We start from the raw sequence: 18,422 nt of genomic DNA on the forward strand, positions 1-18,422 counted from the left end.
TCTGGTGTCAGGAATACTTGCATTTGAATCTAACTTCACACACCAGCAAATCACTTAACTTCCTCAATTTTCTCATCTATAAAAGGGAGGTAATAATGGCACCTTCCTTCCAGGGTTGCTGGGAGTATTAAATGAGATATTATTTATAAAGTGCTTTGTAAGCCCTTTGGTTTTATATTAGCATCATCATCACCATCATTATTGTTGTTGTTTTATTATTATTATCTGTAAAATGAATGAGGGGTGAACCTAGATGATGTTGAATGTGCCTTCTAGTTCTGAATCTAATAAGCTACATCTAATAACTGAGGGTTTAAGGCTTCAAGTTTCTCACCGATAAATTGTAAAAAGTGTATTAGATGACCTTCAAGATCATTTGCAACTCTAAATTCTGTGAAGTAGATTAGTACAAGCTTTATTATCCCAGTTTTATAAATAAGGTGATTGAAGGTCCTAAAAAGTAAAATGACTTGCTCAGGCTTTCATAGCTAGGAAATTTGGGAGCCAGAATTTGAAATTAATCCGAGTTGGAGAACAGCTCCCTTCTCACTATGCTCCACTGTATGATATAACTTAGATTTGGGATGGGAAGAGAATCTTATCTGAGGGAGAGACTCCAAGTGCTAATTACACTTAAAGGTGGGATTCAGATAACTATGGAATAAGGGAAGGGGAATGGTTTTAGAATGGACCCCTGCAGTTGGAGGCTAGGATGCCACAGGATCATCCTAATTGACCTCAACTGGACTATCTTTCTTTAGCTAAACCAGATGACTTTATCTCTTTGAGGGAAACAACCAACTTCAGGGATTATTATAAGGTTAATTTACATTTAAATAATGCTCACCATATTCCAGGCATTGTGCTAAGTACTTTAGAATTATTGGTAGGGATTTATAAAAAGGAAGTTCAGTTAAATAAAAACTGTTAGTGTAGTGCAAAGGTACCTGGGATTGGTCCCAGGGTCTCTGCTCTGTGGCCTTCATTTCCTCTTCTGTAAAATGAGGGAGAGGAATGACTGGTTGATTTCTAAGTTTTCTTCCAGTTCTGACATTGTGTACTCACTCCTCTGACTCCTCTTGTTGAATGTCCACCACACTGCTCTTAATTTAGAAGCCGGCACTGCAGTTATCAGTATTGGCCTGGAGAGTTGGCAATCAGTACTGCCCTATGCTGCATGCAGTGCTGGGGAAGGACGACAAAAGTCACAGCATTTTATAATGAAGTGTTGCTCAAGCATCTCAGAAGGCTTAGAAAGTCACCATCACAGATGGGTTCATTAACAATGAAAACTTTATAGGGTTTAAGTACATAAGTAATCTTAGACCAGTGGTAACAGACTCAAGTAGAAGAAGAGTTACTAATCTATAGCTAAGGATCCTTTTTGAGATGTATATTAACTTAGTTTTAAAATGTAATATTATGTATGTTTCTTGCATTTTTATATATTTTGTTAAATATTTACCAATTACATTTTAATCTGATTCAAGATGCTTTTTGGAGTGTTGTGAGCTATTTCTGATATAGTCAGATTTCCTTATTTTATAATTGAAGAGACTCAGGACGATTGACTTGCTCAAGGTCAAAGTGTTAAGAAACAGAAGAGGTGCTTTCATTTCCAAGTTCAATACATTGCTCTGTTTAAATTTTCTCATCTCTACTATATTAATCCAGAAGTCATTATCTTTCCCCTATACTCTCACATCTTTTAACTTACTTCTGTCAAAGCAATGATCATTCCTTCAGTTTCCCCAATGTTACCTTGGAATCCTTACTCTTGCATAAATTTCCATAAAGATCCAGTCAGCTGCCATTTTTTTCTTTACAATACCCCTCTCTCTATTCAGGGAACTATCACTTCAGCTTAGCCTTCATCATTTCTTGTTTGCATCATTGCAATAGCCTCCTAATTGGTCTTTCTGCCTCAAGTTTTTCAGAGCTCTAGGTCCTCCTATACACTGCTGCCAAAGTAATTTTCCTAGATTCAGTTTTTGTTCAGTAATTTTTCAGTTATGTCCGAATCTTCACAATCCCATTTGGGGTTTTCTTGGCAAAGATACTGGAGTGGTTTGGCATTTCATTTTCTAGTTCATTTTACAGATGAGAAAACAGAGGCAAACAGACTTTCCCAAGGTCACACAGCTAGTGAGTATCTGACCCTGGATTTGAACTGAGGTACAGGGATCTTCTTTAATACAATGCCCAGTTCTCTGTACACTATGATACCATCTTGCTACCCCTATTTTCTTGATTAGATGTGAGCAACTCCAGGGATTTTCTACTTCATTTAATATAAAATAGAAATTCTGTTTAGTTTTTAAAGTCCTTCATAACCTAACCCCATCCTATTTTTCTAGCCTTGGACATTATTTATCCTCCCATACTCTGTGATCTGAACATACTGGCCTTCTTTGTTCCTTACACATGATATTTTCCATCCCATATCCTTAGCCATCCCTTTACACTAGCATCCTCCACACCTAGAATTCACCTACCCCTGACCCCACCAATATAGAGCTTGCTTCTGCATGAAATTTTATAGAATCCCCACAATTACTGGCACTTTCCCTCCCAAATTACCTCCTATTTCCCAACTTTGTTTTTATTAATTCTTTATTTATGCTGTTTATATTTTTTTTATTTGTAGTCTGCTCCCATAGAATATAAATTTGTTGCAAGTAAGAATTGTTTCATTCTTTCTGTTTGTATCCATGAAGCTTAATGCAAAGTAGGTACTTAAGAAATACTTGTTGGATTGAAAGGAAGTGGCTTTGTGTTAAAAAATCATTGAGACTTTGTTTTTATATCCTGTTAATTTTCAAATATATTCTTCCTTCCCCTCCCCAACAAATTCTACTTTGAAAAAAATAAGATTTAAAGGAGAACAGAAAAGAAAAGCAATTCAGCAAAATCACCTAACACAATGTTTTATTTAATAAGTTTCTGCCAGGAACATGATATATTATATCTATACACATATATTCTGCACACTTCCACAAGTGGGTATCCATAGAGCTTCTTGCCATTGGAGGTCTTCAAGCTGAAGTCTATAGATGACTTATGGTATAGCCAACATTTGAAAAGTTACAAATCACAACATAGGCTTGTCAATTTAGAGATGAAAGGACCTCAGACACCATTGATTCTAATCTTATGTCATGAGAAAAGGGAGGCAGACAAAGTGTCACTGACTTGCCTAGGGATACAAGCTAGTAAGCTACTGAGGTGAGATTCAAACTCAGATCTTCCTAACTTTAAGTACAATGCTCTGTATTCATTCATTTGGAGGACCTTAAAGCCAAAAGGAACTGTTAGAAATTGTTTAGTCTAATTCCCTCAGTATATAAGTGGGTACTTTAAGGCTCAGAGAGGACATATAATTTGCCTAACAATATAGATAGCAATTGGTAGATATGGGATTCAAATGCTTATCATTATATGTGAATCTAGATTTCTTTCCACTGTCCCATGAGGCCTTTTAATCTGGATGACTATTTGTTAGAGCTGTTGTAGGATTTCTACCTAAATAGGGCATACTCAATGTCCTCTTGATGAGGAGTAAACTGAGGTTCTAAACTGAGATGGGTCAGTTCTTTTTCTCCTTCCCAAAGTAACCAAGGGCAGGGTCGGTAGCAAATGAATTTGCTTGTATGGAATGCTGTATGGAAACAAAGTCTTTATTGATAATAAAGGGATAGACAGGCATTTGGCCTTCATGAAGACCAAACTGCCTGCAAGGGGACGTTAGTTGACGAGCATTGGCTGGTATACACCAAATGCAAAGATTCCATTTTTCAACCTTCCTTATATACATAACTAGAGTCATCAAAACAATGTTTGCACAGAGATGTTATCCAAGAGGTTCCGGAGATATTTGTCAATAATACAAGAATTCTCAGTTGTTGTAAATAAGACAGGAATTCTCTGTTGTTATCTCCTTTAGTCTCTGAAAGGAATTTCAGGTCATTCGAATGGGGGCTGAAAACTGAAACTAGCCCAAAGGAAATTGGAGATTAAACAAGGAATATCAAAGGTACAAGGAATCTTAAAGGGGACTATGCCTGCATCACTCTGAGGACGCTATAGATTTGCATATTTATGATTAATTTGCTGAATGGGAAAATTGGCAATTAGTTACAAAATTCAAGTCCCAAACACTTTAAGTTTCCAGATAATTGAGACAAAACGTTTGGGGTCTTGGATATTCAATTCGCTATTTTCTATTTCATATATATATACACATGCTGTGCCAGTCAGTGTCCCTGAATACAAGAAACAGGACAGAGATAAGTGTGATAGTTGATAAGGAAAAGGGATTTTTTTTTCACTGAGTTTGACACCACTGATTTAGAGATGCTATTTATTATTTCTGATGTTTGATTGTAGGGTTAGTACAAGTACCAATGATTAAATTAATTTTGGTAGATGGTAAAATAATTTTTTAAACATGCTTTCCTGTCTTTTGTACCTTCTCTTCTCTGCTCCAACATACTGGGGAATAAAGGAAAGAATAAGCATTTATTAAGTACTTATTATGTCCTAGGAATTATGTTAAGCAATTTATAGATATTATAATATTTGATCTTCATAACAATATTATTTGATAGGTGCTATTACTATCCCCATTTTACAGTTTAGGAAACTGAGTCAGATAGAATATAAAATACTTGCCTGGGTCACATAGCTAGGTCTGAACTTTGATTGGAATTTAGGTCTTCCTGATACTAGGCTTGATGCTCTATCCACTGACCACCCAGCTACTTTTGCAGAAGTGAATGGGGACATAGGTGACTAAAAGTCATTTAGTATCTTTCTTCACCCCTACCTATAGGTCTTTGCAAATTCTTACTCAGCAGCATTTCTTCTGATGATGGAATCTTACCATATTTAACTTGACTGATCTGCAGATGACAGACAGTTTGTTTCAGGTCTGCCTTGAATTCTTTTCAGTCTAGCTTTAGCTTGTGGCTCTAGTGGCTCTAGTAGCATTGAGAACCCAATCAATGAATCAATCAAATAGCATTTATTAAGTGCTGCCAACTATGAGTCAGATATAGTGTTTAGCACTGAGGATATAATAATCAAGAATGTAAGTCTCTGCCCTAAAGGAATTTAAATTCTACAGGAAGTGAAGGCCAGTGGATAGCCAATATATGCAGAATAAATCCAAAGTCAATAGATGATCCAATGTCATCTCTAAACTATGACAAGGCATTGGAAGAAAACTTTTATGGAAATGTATAAGGAATACCTGAATTCAAATCTAGCTTTAGACACTAGCTGTGTGATTTTTGTCTGCCTCAGTTTCCTCACTGTAAAATGAAGATAAAGCACCCCCCCTTCCCGGATTATTGTGAGAATCAGATGAGATGGTATTTATAAAGTATTTAGCAAAGCAAGTACATAGTAAATGCTTATTTTCTTTCTAATCTGATTTTGAGCTTAAAGGAACCTTAGTGTTTGCATATTTCAACTTCTTTTTAGAAATGAGGAAATTTTCTGATCCTAGAAAGATTAAATAATTTATCTAACATTGTACAATTGATAAATGGCAAAGCCAGTGTTAGAAGAAGCTGTGTTGTCTAACTAAATTGAGTACTCTTTCTAAGATAATATGTTGCTTTATCAGTGTGGGGAGAAAATGAAGTTAGTGGCTCATGCATTTTCATTAGACAATATGGTTTCTGAGGTTCATTGCAACTTTGAGAGCCTATAGTTTATTTATAATCTGTGATTCTAAATTTCAGAGTCCCTTCCTGATCTAGCATTCACTATTCTAATGGTCCTCCAGTTTTAATCATTTATACTCAACAGTCTTGATTTCTCTTTCGGGTCTGATAGTTCAATCTTTTTCAACCATAGTATTTTATTTTATATTTATGTTCTGAAAATCTTAGAACCAGAATACACAATATAAGAGGCCTGGAAAAGGCCTTAGAACAAAGAATTCCAGAATTATAAGGGACTTTATAATGTAGACGAGATAGAAGGAATCTTAGTACATAGAATTCTTTGCTTTCAAAGTTCTAAGGGTCCTCAGAGACCATCTAGTCCAACTTGTTCCTGAGAAGAAACATGACTACAACATTGAAGACCATCATACCCTATACCAGAGAGTCTTTTGTGACATATTTAGATAAATATTGAGGTAGTTAGGTGGTGCAGTAGATAGTTAGGGTCCTGGGCCCATAGTTAGGAAGACTTGCATTTAAACATGGTCTTTGACACTTACTAGCTGTGTGACTCTGGGCAAACCATTTAACCCTATTTGCTTCAGTTTCCTAATCTATAAAATGAGCTGGAGGAGAAAATGGCAAACCACTTCCATAATTCTGCCAAGAAAACTCCAAATGGAGTTACAAAGAGTTGGACACAACCAAAACAACTGAACGACAATAAAATAAATGTTTGTTGGCTGTAACTTTAGGTATGCTGGTACAGCTAGGACTTTTTCCCCCCTTTTTAAAAAGGATTTCAGCAATTGTTATTTATTATAATAATAATAATAATAATTATTATTATTATTTGTTGTTGTTGTTAGAACAAATGTGTACCTTGGGTTTCATTGTTCCTAGAAATGGTAGAACCAAAACAGAAAATATTTCAGTGCATTGACATTAGACCTTTGGAAGTCAAGTTTTATTTGTGCTCAAAATGTTTCTCTTGTATAAGCCCAAACTTGGTGTTTTTCTTGATTCATTTTTCTCTTTTGTTTCCTCCCAACTAAAATTCTAGAGTCTGGGTGGGACTTCCTTGGGACATCAGTGATCCAGATCCAGATTTGTCAGTGAGTGACTGGTTGAAATAGATGACTTCCAAGGTCCTCACTCTCAATCTATGATTCTATGCCTTAGACATATTTCATGCAGCACTAAGATTATATACAGACCCTTGGATTCTTTTAGCAGATGTATTGGGAGTAGTGTTGTTTGTTTCACAAAACAGTTTACCACAGGAGTCCCTATAATGTACAGCAAGAACCTTGGTGACTTGGGTTCTGGTCCCTATTCTGGCATTGTCTTGATATGTGACCTTAGCCTAGTCCACAACTTGCTCTCTCTGTATCTCAATCTCTTCATCTATAAGGTAAAGAGGATAGAGTGGATGATCTCTATATTCCATTCAATTTAACAACCTAGAATTGTTAACTAACAGTTTAACAGACTAATGCTGAACTTAAATTTTATAAACATTTATTAAATGCCAACCATGTGTAAAGCATTACACTCCCCTTTTTGAAATACACAGGTTATATTCTCTACCTCTCCCCTCTTCAATACCCTGGCAGGTGATTGATATGTGTACCTGTAGCTGAAAAAAAAAAAAAAAGATCACTGTTGGCCAGTCCACCAGGCTCTTTTGAATTTATGTACACTAATCTGACTCATTGAAAGTAGGGAATTTCCCCCCCAAACATTTCTTTGTAAACTTTGTGCTTAGAATAGTCTATGAAACACAGTAGGTTCTTACTAAATGGTTGTTGAGGAGCAGCTAAGTAATGCAGTGGATAGAATGCTCTCCCTGGAGTCAGGAATTCAAATCTGATGTCTAGATGCTTATTAGCTCTATGACTATGGGCAAGTCACTTAACCCTACTTGCTTCAAAATAAATTAAATAAATGATTGTTGACTTGTCACAGATATGATAAAATTAAATTTGTCTTTTGACTTATACTCAAATCCCTTTTAACCTGGCAGGAATTATCAGGGCTTATATTTCTCTTCAACAGTAAGGTATCAGAAACAAGACTGTAGTAGAAGGATAATAAATCATATTGCTTTTAAAATATGGGTTTATTTATATTAATATTTTCAAGAACAAATCTGTTATTTAAAGCAAATTTTGTTTATAAAAAGGGGTGGGCTATCTTTTCTTCATAGTAATGTTAGCATCAACTAGAACAGACTGAACTTCAAATGAATGGCTTTAAAGTGTAACCCATCTGTTGCCTCCCAGAAAGAGACAATTAAGTAAGATATAATGTGTGGGAAAGTAGAGTCATAAAATCACGGAATTTTAGAATTGGAAGAGACTTCTATGATTGGTTGAACTCATCCTGAGAAAAGAGTCCTTACTGCAATGGAAAAGTACACTAATAATAATACACTATTAATACATAAATATAGAATACAGTGATCATCTAGTCTTTGTTCAAAGACCTCAAATGAAATGGAATTTATTACTTCTCATCAAAGTGTTGGATCCAGAATCAGAAAATCTTAGTTTATTATATTGGATTTATTGCATTCTGATTAGGGGTAGAGGAGAATTGAAAGGAAAGAAGGGAGAGAGTCTAGAACTCAAAGTTTTTAAAACGAATGTTAAAAATTATGTGTGTGTGTGTGTTTTTACATGTAAATGGGGAAAAATAAAATATGAATCAAACCAAACCAAAACAATAACAAAAAAGATTTTGGTTTTAAACCCTAGTTCTGCTTTAGACAAGTCTCTCCTTTACTTTGGGCCTCAGTTTTTGGACCTATAAAATAAGATGTTTTGGTTTAATGACTTTTGAGATATTTTCCAATTCTAAAATCCTATAAAAACTTCAATGACTTAGGGGTGAGGGTATGGGGAAAGTAGCACTTTTGGAGGGTAGTGGGCTAGGGGATGGCTGAAGGATAGATTGTTAGGAAATGTAAGCTATCAGAAGCAGAAAGAAGTTGGGGAAGGAGAGGACCAGAAGCAAGCAAATATCCTGGATGGTCTGAGAGTGCAGGAAGATGGAGGGCTTGATGCTGGATAAGAAAAATCTCACAAAGGGTTACAATATTGCTCATTGCTATCATATCATACAAAAATGGCAATGACCAAAAGCTGCCTGGATTAGGAAAAAAGGGTGTAATTCCATCTCAGGGTTTCAGGGACTTGAGCTTGTGGCTCTTGTGGTTTATGATGTCACCAGAAACCCCTGGCTGGAATTATAGCCTTTTAATTTACAATTTGGTGAGGGGGTAGGGCCAAGGGTCCATCATTCATGTTTGGAATTTAGCATGGTCTACAGGGGGTGAGGATTGGCCTGGGAAGCCAGAGCCTCTGCTTCTCACCTCCCCCATTCCATACTGGCAGTAGTAGCCATGGTTAAGTTATTGTTTCAACTCATATCACTGTTTCTTGTTTTCATATCTCCTACCTCTTAACCCTTTCTTGTTCCTGCAGCCTCTTCAGCAGTATTTTAAATGATTAAACAAATTCCAAGGACCTAGTGGTGCAACTAGAAAGAGAATTGTATTTAGAGTCAGAAAACCTGGATTGGAATTTTAGTTCTTTTGATTATGCCTTTTGGACTCTGTATAAATCTCTTCCATGCCTGAACCTCAGTTTTTTTCATCTACAGGATAAAATGTTGGATTAGATGTCTTCTCAGGTCCATGGCAGCTCTAAATATATGATCTCTCTAGAGTTCTCTGGTCACTATGGTAATAGAGCACACAATTTCATATTTCTTCATTTCATGCCCATCCAAGAAGGGTTCAGAGCTAATACCTTCTTAGAGTCAAATAATCTGAAGTCAAATCCTGGCTCTGCTGTTTACTACCTATGTCCTTGGCTAAGTAACTGAACCTCATGTCTCCCTTTGTAAAATGAGGAGACTAGACTAAATGATCTCTGGTTCTTTCTGACTCTGAATCTCGTGATTCTATGATCTCAGATTCAAGGAGGAAGAAATGGATAATATTGTAGGAAATGTCTTGAGATCTATTCAGAACAAATGTTTCAAATATTTGTAGTCTCTGAAGCACTTCCTTTACAATAAATCTCTTAATGTCCTTATTTTATAGATGGGAAACTAAGATTCTTATAGGTTCTTGACCAGAGTCATTCAGGTAGAGCAAGGCAAATTTGAACTCAGATATTTTGATTCCAAGTCTAATGTTCCTTCAGTGTTGTTATTCTGAGATATTATATGGGCTTTTTTTCTTATGTTCCCCATCCTTTTACCTCTACCATGGAGAGTGGAAGACTACAAGCATATTTATGTTAGATCATCTTCAAAACTCCAGTAAAATGTGAGCTCTTTGAAAGCAGAAACTGTTTTGGTTTTAGTTTTTCTATTCTCATCCCCTACCATAATGCCTCCATAATAGGCACTTAATGTATGTTTGTTTGTTTTGTTTTGCTACTTGAGTGGAATTATTTAATTGAACTAAATCAGAGATAGAAGGATAGATTCTTCTTTCCTTCCTCCTGGCCTAGGGGAGTAACTGTTTATAGTTTCCCCAATCCTTTTCCAATTTTGGCCTGAGTAAAATGCAGAAAAAGAGAGGTATGGTTAGCCGATTCTAGTCAACATTCAGTAGCTATATTTCCAAAATATAAAAAGACAAAGAGAGCTGAGGGGACATCAGAAATAAGCCATAGCACTCACTGCAGCGCCCCCCCCCCCACCTTTTTTTTTCCAGGCTAAGACTTAGAAAGAGTCCATTCAACAGTGAAAAGATAATCATGTGGAGAGTTGGGATTTGAGATAGTTGAATTAGAATTCAAAGAAGAAATCTTTGACCTGGATACTATTTAATATTTGCATACAGAATCATAACTCTTAGATATGGAAGGGACTTTGCTAATAAGACAATTACAATTTAAAACAACTTTGAGATTTTGCTTCACATATAACAAATTGGAAGAGATGACAAAATATATAAATAATGCTGGTGGAACTGTGAGAAAAAACAGGAACACTAATACACTGTTGGTGGAACTGTGAATTGGTCCCACCTTTCTGGAAAGCCATTTGGAACTATACTTTTAAAAAGTGAGTAATGTGTCCATACCCAAAGGTTCTACTGCCAGATTGATTAAAGACTTAACAAAAAAAAAAAAAAAAAAAAAAGGTCTCATATATGCCAGAATAAGAACGAATGGTAGCAAAGAATTGGAACCAAAGTAGATCTATATCAGTTAAATACTTAAATAATGCCTTTAAAATTGTGGTACATAAAATAGAATATTACAGTGTTGTAAATAATTACAAACATAAGCAAAGCCAAGAAATATGGGAAGATATATGAACTGTCATAGAGCAAAACAGGAGCAAGAAAAGAATGTGCACAATAATTACAATGTAAATAGAAAAAAAAATCCCTGAAACCGAGTACTGAAATTACAATACTAATATAATAGCTCTGAAGAATGCATCCTCCTTTCTTCTTTGTAGAGGCAGGTGATTGTGTGTGTATATTACATATATATATATATATATATATATACAGGTATGTATGTATATATGCATATATATATATGTATATACAGGTATATATATATACATATATATATATATATACAGGTATGTATATATGCATATATATGTGTGTGTATATATATACATATATACACATATATATGTGTGTGTGTGTGTGTGTGTGTGTATATATATATATATATATATATATATATATGTATATATATATATATACATATATATATATATATATATATATAGTTGTTGTCATTACATTATTTAAGTTATGGCCAAGATTTCATGACCCTTTTTTCGGGTTTTCTTGGCAAAAATACTGGAGTAGTGGAGTGATTTGCCATTTCCTTCTCCAGCTCATTTTATAGATGAGGAAACTGAGGCAAACAATGTTAAATGACTTACCAGAGTCACATAATAAGTAATCACATAGTAAATGTCTGAAGCTGTATTTGAACTCATGAAAATGATTCTTCCTGATTACAAGCTCAGTGCCTATTCTCTGTACCACCTAACTGCATCTTTTTCTCTCTTTCTCCCTCTCTGTCCTGTCTCTCCACATACATATATACATAGATATGTTAGACAGAGTTGATATCTTAGTGGATTTTGTTAAATTTCTCTGTTTCCTTTTCTTTTAAAATCTTTGTTAAAAGAGATCAATTACAGTTGAGGGGATTGGAGAAAAATATTTAATTATAAAGATAATAGAAAACAAAACATCAGTAAAATAATATTTAAAAAAGAAAAGTTGTACCCAGTGGCAATGTGATCATAGTTATGCTTTCTCTGTTTTGAGGTATTACTGTTATGTCATATGATGTTATATAACAGTTTATGTCACATATAATAATATATTATAATCATGATAGTCCCCCTTTCTTCAGTGCTTTGAGATTTACATAGGATGTTTTCTTACAACAATCCATCCAAATAAATGATTACATGCATCATCATCACTCTCATTTTTTGGATGAGAAAGCTAACCTTAAAAAGGTTAAATAGGGGGCAGCTAAATGGTACAATGGATAGAATACCAGCCCTGAAATAGATACCAGCCTCAGAAGGATGAGTTCAAATTCAACCTCAAACATTTAACATTTACTAGCTGAGACCCTAGGCAAGTCACTTTATCCCAATTGTCCCAACTCCCAAAAAATATTTGATGATTTGCCCTTGCCAGTTCATAGATTGACAGGCTTTAGGTTGGATGGGTGAGATTATAGGTATCATGCAGGTCTTTTATTTTGCAGATGATGAATGACAACTAGATGGGCTACATGACTTGACTAAAGTCAAACACATGAAAAAAAAAAGAATTGCTCTAGAGGATCTTCAAGGCTCTTTATTTAAATCTACTGAAGTCATCCAGGGCAGAGCTCCCAAAATGAGCACAAGAGGCAGAGAGTCAGGAAGCTGCTGGTCTTGAAGGTTCTGTTTAGAGCCAATCTTCTGCTCTTCATGGGATGTAAAGAGCAATTCTATCTGTCTTCTGGCATTACAGGGACCAGGTCATTCTGGGGAGGCCTTCAGCCAAGGTAGGTGGGGAGAACCGAGCCAAATCTCTGTTGTCACTGCTTTTTTAAAGGGTGGAGATTTGACATGTTTGTGCCAGTGAAGACGAGGGTTTGGACACTGAGGAAAAACAGAGCCTTTGGTCCTCTAGCTGTTCTCAAGAGAGCCGTTTTGTTATGTCCTTTCCCGCAGTCCGATTTTTATAGCCTCCTCACCACCATTTCAGTCTGTGACCCAGAGGTACTCCCTTACCCAGCCCAGAGAGGTAATTTTAGGGTTTTGTTTGTTTATTTGAAACCCTGGATTGGCAGTTATGTCTGATTTTTATGTGATAATTTTGTGTTCTGCATATAAGGAAGTACTCCTTCTCTGGCTATTGCAAATGTGCCCAGAACATATTTATCCAGAACCAACTCTTGTCCCAAAGATGAAACGAGCCATACCAGGTCAACACTCAAAATAGACCATCACTGGCCAAATTCATATGGGGTTTCACAGTGAAGCGCTGACATGATTGCTAGAGTGGGGAGTATTGGGCCACACACATGGATTTGTTATTGCAGAGTAGCTTCGGAACACAGAGTCTATGTTACTGTACATGGGATTGCAATCAGGACTGCTTCAGTTCAATCCATCCAACACTGAAGTGCCTACCATTCACAAGGTCCTGAGTGAGGCATTGGGGATATAATGACTTGGAGTGAGGCAGCCTGAGGTTCAAATTCTCCCACAGACACTTCCTCCCAGTGTGATTTTGGTGGTCACTTAACCTCTCAACCTGTTAAATGGGATTATCATACCTTTATCAACTACTTAACAAGTTTGCAAATAAAGAACAATTAAGCTAATTGTTAATAATGTGTACTATAAACTTCTAAGCTCCATCTAAAATAAATTTCTATTACCTAAGAGTTTATCATCAAATACTACAAAAGGCATGGATATAAATAATTGACTGGGATCTGTGTTAGATTCCATTTCTAGCACTAAGTTCTATGAGTCTGCCAGGTGGCTCACTGGATAGAGTACTGGACCTGGAATAAGGAAGACCCAAATTCAAATGTGGCCTTAGACAACAATTAGTGATGTATTGTGAAATATTCTCAGAGGCAAAGACTTTGTGATATAGTGAGAAAAGATAGTTCTCTAGGCATCAGGAGACCTGTAATCCAATGTGAATTCTACTACTGACTTATCCTGAGAGTTTGAGCAAGTCAGTTGATTTATCTGGGACTGATGTCTTCATCTACAAAATAGAGATGGATTGGACAACAAAATCAGGATTGGATCAGTGGTGTCCCACCCAAAAAGAAAGGGATCCTTGCAGGGAAGTAGTGACTTCAAAACCCTACAAACTGACATTATTTATATTTTATTGTATTATGTTTTGCTGTATTTTTATTTTGTTATGAATTTTAAAAATTTTATTTGTTTAGCAACATTTGCATCTTAATCTGGTTTCACATACACAGTCCTGTTCTTATTTTAACACTTAGTAGCTTTATGAGACTCATGGGGAGTTTGTTCCAGACCAGAGGATCTTTAGGGCCTTGTCCAGTTTTTAGGGCCAAGATGTAGGGAAGTGGGAAAACTAGAATGTCTAACTGATCTTGGTTATTAATACAATCAGACTTATTTCACAGAATATTTGCCCACAGTTCCACATTACCTCCCAAGATAATGGAAGAACATATTTCAGAAGAGGGAGAAACCATCCAGTTCTTATTATCCAAAATAAAATCATTTCTATAATATGGTTTGCACCTGAAGCTCCTTTGCTGGGGAACTCATTCACTACCTAGTATAACAAGTCATTCCGTTTTTGGACATCTATATTAGAAATTTTTTTCTCAATGGTGAACCTGTTGTTACTTCCATTGTTCTAGTCTCTGTTTTCTGGTTCTAAAGTACAATTCTTTTTTCTACATGGCAACTTTTCAATGATCGCCACTGTATCCCTTTTGCTAATGTTTATAAAAAGTAGAAATATTTTATATCTTTAAGAAATGAATAAGCTGTAGAAGAGAAATGTAACCAAAGTTGATGACAAAAGACCAGTACAAATTTCCCAAGAATAGTTTCTAGAAGGCTGAAAATGAATTGAATTTTGTAAAAGTAAAAGAAAATTTAAAAAGACTTTTAAAAGTTATGTTCAGAAGAAGGCCAAGAAATAAAAGATAAGTCTAGTGCTTAGGCCAGATGGTTTAATGTTAATAGATAATAGAAAGCAGAATGTTATTATAATTAATATTACTCAATTTCTAGTTTGCTTCCATCTCTTTTATCAAGGAAAATGATCTTCCACTGGAAAGAGTAGAACAAACATAGTTAAGAAGGAATTGAAATTCAAGATAGCTGAGGAGATAGCACTTAGCTTATCTAAATGAGTTCAAGTCTCAGAGCCCAGATGGATTATATCCAAGGATATTAAAAAAAAAAAAAAAAAAAAAGCCCAGCAAAACAAAATAAAAGCCCTTCCAGATGTGATTGCTAAGCCACTATTGGTCTTTTCCATTGCTCTGCTCTAGTGATTAAGGTCAAGTAATAGCACCCAAGGGAAGAGCTCTTCTAAGGAAAGAAGGCTAGGTTCCAGTTATGATCAGAGGCTATGCTGGATCAACCCTGAATTTGTTTGAACACCAGATCCAGAGCTATATGGCAGTGAATTGTAAATCAAAATCATTTCTCTGAAGAATAAAACTTGAGAACAATTCAATGGGCAATGAAGAGATATATAATAGGCATGTGTGGGTTTTAATGTATTATAATGATAACTTGTGAAATAGAATTGTTTGATTTTTAAAATTAACTTAAGCACTTTTTCCTTTTCTGTAAGACTCAGTTAATTCTAATCCATATTCCACACAGCTACTGAAGTGATTTTTCTAAAGCTAAACTCATGTCATCCAGAATTCAAAAGTTCTAGTAGCTTCCTTATACCTCTAACTTCAAATAGAAACTTCTCTCTCATTTAAAGCTCTTTAAAATCTGGCTTTAACTTACCTTTCCAGTATTTTTGATATTATTTCCCCCCACTAAATTTAGTCTCTCTTCATCTCTTGCTTAGGTTATTACAACAACCTCATAATTGGTCCCCCCACTTCAAGTCTCTCTACACTGCTTTATAATGACTTTCCTTAAATGCAGATCTGACCATGTCATTTTCCTTGTTAATCAGCTCCAACAGCTTTCTCTTCTAGAATCAAATATAAACTCGTCTACTTATTTTTTTGTTGTTGTTGTTGAGGTAATTGTGTTTAAGTGACTTGCCCAGGGTCATACAGCTACTAAGTGTCTGAAGCCAAATTGGAACTCAGGTCTTCTTGCCTTCAGCACTGGTGCTGTATCCAATGCATCACCAAGGAGTTCTCCCTAATTTAGCTTTTAAAGCCTTTCACAGTTGGAGTTAACTTATCTTCCTAGCTACATTGTATATTACTTCTCTTCCCCTTTACTTTGTGATCCAATTAAACTGGAATTGATTCTGTTTCTCATTCATGGCATTCTATTATTCTTTTTCTGGATTGCCTTCTCTCCTTATCTCTCTCTCACAGAATCTCTTTCTTCCTTCAAGATTCAGCTCAAGCAGAACCTTCTGCATGCAGCCTTTCTTAATCCTCTCAATTGACAATGCCCTTCCTCTCTTTCAAGTTAACATGTTTTGAACTTCTTTGTATTTATCTTTTCATATTTGTCTTGTATGAGCTGTTACATGGCATAGTGAATACAGTATTCAGGATTCAGGAAGATTCATCTTCCTGAGTTCAAATTGAGCCTCAAATACTCACTTGTTGTGACTCTGGTCAAATCACTTAATCTTGTTTGCCTCAGTTTCCTCATCTGTAAAATGAGCTTGAGAAGGAAATGGCAGTATCTTTTCCAAGAAAAACCCAAAAGGGGTCATGAAGAATTGTACATGACTAAAAAATGAGTGAACAACTTTATATTTATTTTGTGTTTACTTAATGTGTGTTCTTAACTCTCTCCTGTTAGAATGTAAGATCCTTGTGACTAGAAGTTGTTTTGTTCTGTGTACTAGCATTTTCAGTATGTGGTAGAGTGCTTAGTGTGCAGTAGGCACTGAATAAACACTGATTGAATAGAATTTTTGAATGAATCATTCTAATATTTTGTGCCTTCATTTTACTTAATTATTTCGCACTCTTTAGACATATAGCTTTTTTCCATTTTTTGCTACTAGCACTTAGCATAGTGCCTGTCACATTGTAGGTGCTTAATAATTGTTTATAGTCTGAACAGATATTTTAAAACATGATTATGCAAGTTGGAAAACATGTATGAAATAATTTCATTCCTGAGTATTTCAAATTTCATTCTTGAATATTTCACAAAGAATAACATCTTTGTGAGTATATATTCAGATCACTAGGTCAAAGGGTATGAAGAATTTTATACCTTTTTTTTTTTTTTTTTTTAAATTCCAAATTGAAACAAATGACTTTGGATCTGTATCTCCTTCCAAGTTTATCGGAAGTTTTTTCTTTCTTTCTTTCTTTTTTTAACTTTTGTCTTTGTTTTCTTTCTTTCATGATTATTTAAAGTAAAGTGTAAAACACTTTAAATAGGTTAAACATAAATCCCAACTTCAGAAGGACAGAATAAAGAAGACCTAGTTTAATAAACATTGAGCTATTAATAAATCACCTATGATTTTGATTCTTGAAGGATCACAATGTTCCATGATTTATGGCCATATAACATTGTAGGGAGAATATTTACATGTTATGGCATAATTTAGGATCATTAAAGAGTAAGGCACCATTTCCAAAGGCAATCCAGAATAGTAGATCATATTCAAATCTGGACCCAGTTAGTTGTCTAGCCATTATGCCTGTCCGAGATACAGTACTGATAGACTAAAAAATTTAAAATAAAACACTTAATTTAAGATACTTAAATGAAGTAAATTAATTAATAATTAATAAACAATAATAATAACTATTAATTATTAATATAATTATATTAATTACAATTAATATAATGATAATTATATAATTATTATTAATAATTAATAATAATTAAATTAATACTTAAATAGACCATACTTAGGTATGGTCTATCAGTGATCAGTAGTATAATGTTGAGGCCTAAACAATGCCCTTTTGCTTCTCTCAAGAACAAGATAGTGTCCCTTTGTAGTTTGTATTGTTTAGACTGTAAATGAATTATTATATTCTATACTAGATTCTAGGTTTTTAGAGGGATATTGACAGACTAATGTATACACAGAGGGTATCAGGATTATGAGTGGCATGGATATTATTTCATGAATAATGTTGAAAGGAATGAAGTCGCTTAACCTAAAGAGAAGACTTGAGTAGTCTGTCATGTGGAATAGAGATTGGATTTATATTACATACACGCACAGGGCAGAATTCTAATTACAGAGAAGTTATTGCAAGATAAATTTTGTATGTTACTAAGAAATTCCTATTAAAGCTGTTTTTTAAAGAAACGGGATGCCCATTGAGGTGGTGTTAGTGATAAATGGTTCTGTAGAACAACTGATTCTCTAGGAGGAAAATTATATGTATGATAGACTTATAAGTTTAATCTGCTTTACTAATATTTCTCTATCACTTTCTTTTTTCATCTTTGATTTCTTTTTGTATTTGATTTATTTATTTAATATTTTCTCAGTTATATTCAAAACAAAATTTTTATATTTGTTTTTAAAATTTTTAAGTT

At 34.8% G+C, this 18,422-nt stretch overlaps 1 long non-coding RNA gene across 1 annotated transcript in view; it reads left to right on the forward strand.

The window, feature by feature from the left end:
• Positions 1–18,422, forward strand: part of LOC141557025 (uncharacterized) — a 271,787-nt gene that overhangs the window by 19,435 nt on the left and 233,930 nt on the right. The window lies entirely within an intron of this gene.

The sequence above is a fragment of the Sminthopsis crassicaudata genome, chromosome 2, assembly GCF_048593235.1.
Source record: "Sminthopsis crassicaudata isolate SCR6 chromosome 2, ASM4859323v1, whole genome shotgun sequence".
Lineage (NCBI taxonomy): Eukaryota > Metazoa > Chordata > Mammalia > Dasyuromorphia > Dasyuridae > Sminthopsis > Sminthopsis crassicaudata.